This window comes from Chenopodium album, chromosome 25 (genome assembly GCF_948465745.1).
Source record: "Chenopodium album chromosome 25, dcCheAlbu1.1, whole genome shotgun sequence".
Lineage (NCBI taxonomy): Eukaryota > Viridiplantae > Streptophyta > Magnoliopsida > Caryophyllales > Amaranthaceae > Chenopodium > Chenopodium album.
Genome location: NC_137858.1, coordinates 30,316,382 through 30,319,561, shown reverse-complemented (window position 1 = coordinate 30,319,561; position 3,180 = coordinate 30,316,382).

The following is a 3,180-nucleotide window of genomic DNA, read 5'->3' as shown; positions in this document are numbered from 1 at the left end:
TCCTTGGGTTCCAATAAAAAAGGTCTTTTGTTTTATGTTATAAATAAAGATATTCACCGATACTGAAGGACTAATTCTAATCCATGTTAGTTTAAACTTTTGGCTTTGGATAATTTGTAAAATACGTACATAAGCTTGTGACAACAAAGAAAAATCCGAAGGAATCTTTGAATTCTTAACACTGATATTATTATTAGTAATAACAAAATGGAAAAATCCTTTGTTTTTAGTCCAAATAAATTGAATTTGTTTTAGGAAAGATTAACATAAATAATCTCAACTATTAACTATCTTTTCATTACCCTTCTCACATTGATCTACATGTTTGGATAAGCTATTAAACCGGTGAAAAAACCCTTCTTCCCTAACCTCTCTCCCTTACCCCTTCTCTATATTCCTGTCCTCCATAGTCCATACTATGCAAAAGTGCTTCTACCCTAACAAAATTATTCAGTTTTTTTATCCCTTCAAAAAATGGAATTTTTTTTTTAAAAAATAAAAAAAGTTGAGATGTGGAGTTGGACATAGTGAGGTCATGGTGAAGTTGCCATTAGTGTAGGTTAGCCGGAGAAAAAAGAAAAAAAATCGGACCCTTTTAATTTTCTTTTTCTTCAAATCAGGCTAGAAATGAACAAAAATCATACACTTTTGCTCCTAGTTTCTCAATTCAGGAACCGTTAAATCCTGCGGAGTTAATTAATCTTTAAATTTAAATCAAAATTGCTAAAAAATTCGAAACTTGTGAATTGCACCTTCACAACTTTAATGGTAGTAGAACAAATTTACAATTTCGGAGTTAAATTAAAATTTAGCAGACTTTCAATTTCGGAGAAGCAAAAGAGAAACAGGGGGATTGAGTTGCATAGGAAATCACATTGCAGACTTCGTTTGTTCTGATCTTCAATAAGTTACATGGAATTATGGAAATTGAAATATTATTGTTTTGTTAGTAGTTATGCAATAAAACAATGTTTCCCTTTGACTTTGGGAGTGAACATCCAAAGACCAAAGCAATTATATATGAAGCATGGTATAGAATGCAAGAGAAGGGGTTAGTTGTAATGGGTGGGTTGCCGTTGCGATGGTATGGCAGATTGGCAGTGCTACTGTGTATGGAAATGGTGGAGGAGAAAAAAAAGGGTAAAATTTGAAAAATTAATAAAGAAAATTGGAGGGGTAATGAGAATGTAAACCGGTATCATAGGTGACAAGTAAAAAAGACTATTTTGAGAAGATACACCCAGTAGTTGAAATTATTCTAAGTTAAATAATAGTTAAGATTAAATTGAGAAGGATATTAATAGTTTGGATGATTCTAGTTAATTTTTCCTGATTTTTTTCATTATTGAAAATGGATTTTGCTATTACATATTTTGTTGATTTAAAAAGTTGTGTATTAATTATGTAACTATTAATGATATATAAAAATATATCTACGTATATCTCTTTCAATTCTTAAAAAAATTCAAAATATGTTTGAATTTACGGATTAATCGGACATTTATTCTTTTTAATATATGACCCGTATTTTTTATATGAATTCGTTTTGCTCTTTTGACTTGCCATGTTTGGGGAGCTCTTTTGGTTTGACCTTAAGCCACAAATTTAATTGTTGATAATATTAATGAGGGAAAATGTGTAAATAAATATTCTTAGGGGTATAAATAAGGGGGTTGTTAAATATCGCCGTCCATTTTTATCAAACCGCCATCATTTGAAGCAAGTTGACAATTTTACCCTTAGTAAACCCTAATCCAATTTTCACCCTTATTTTTTTACCCTTATATTTTCACTCTAAAGTTAATAATTTTTTATATCTCAATCATCCACCTTTACCACACAACCTCCACAAACAACCAAAAGCAGGGCCACTTAAGGCAGCAGCTGCGGCGGCGGCGCTAATTGCGGTGGTGGAGGCGGCGCGGATTCAAGTACCGGCGGCAGAATGGGTGGCAAGGAGGTATGTTTCGTATTTTTTAATTTTTTTTCCTGTTTCGTTTTTTTTTAATTTAATGAATTGCCGGTAACCGGCGGTGAAATCCGATTACCGCTGCTGGCAACCGGTAGCCAAATCCGATTACCGGTGCTGGTAATCGGATTTGGTCTCCGGTTACCAGCAGCGGTAACCGGATTTCGCCGCCGGTTACGTGCCTAGCTGATTAGGGTTCGCGGCCTGCTGGGTAACCGGATTTTGCCTCCGGTAACCGTTGTTCACCGGAGTTGGCCACCGGTTGTCACGGTGACCGGATATGGCTTCCGGTTACCAGCCCACGGTGACCGGATATTCCTTCCGGTTACCAGCCCACCGGTTTTAAAATTTAAATTTTTTTGAATTTTTTTTTTTTAAAAAAAAACGTTATTATTATTTTTTTAAATTATGCTTATATTTTTTATTTATTTGTAATTAATTATTATTAGTAATGTCCCTCAAAAAAATGAATTATTTTTAGTAATGTTAATTATTTTTAGTAATGTTAATTTTGTTGGTAATACTTCTGTCAAAAAAAATAAATAAATAAAATAATTGTTGTTGTTGTTTTTTTCTTTTTTTTTGTTATTATTATTATTATTATTATTATTATTATTATTATTATTATTATTATTATTATTATTATTATTATTATTGGTTGTAAATTTTTAGTTAATTTGGTTATGACAGTTGGCTAGACTCAAAATGACGTTCGATCGTATTGATGGGTCGGGTGAGGGACATACCAATTCTCGTGTAGTGACTGCTTCGGCTAGAAGACAAAGGTCATCTGTTGCTATAGCCGAGGAAGCGTGTGTTGAAGATGATTTTGAGGAGGGACGAGAGGGGGAGGATATGGAGGAGGAGTGGCACGAGGACCAAATTACGGCTTTGATGGGTGATGATGGGAGTTCCAGACATGTTCGACGTCGGCGAGGTAGAGAGCAAGGCCAGGCGTCATCTGGAGCTACTTTGAGGAGAGGTGCTGATGGTAGATTTCAGAGTACGGGAGCTGTCGCTTCCCAGACTCGTAGACCTCGTAGTGGCCGAGCATCGACTGATACTATGTGGCTTGTTCAGGGTAAAATGCCTGGTGGTCCCAAGGATGGTAGTGTCATTCCTAGTTACGCAGGTCACATCGCCACACAGATTTAGATGGGGAGCGGTGCCAGAGATCATCAGATTTTGAGGTGTCATCCTAGAACTCAGTG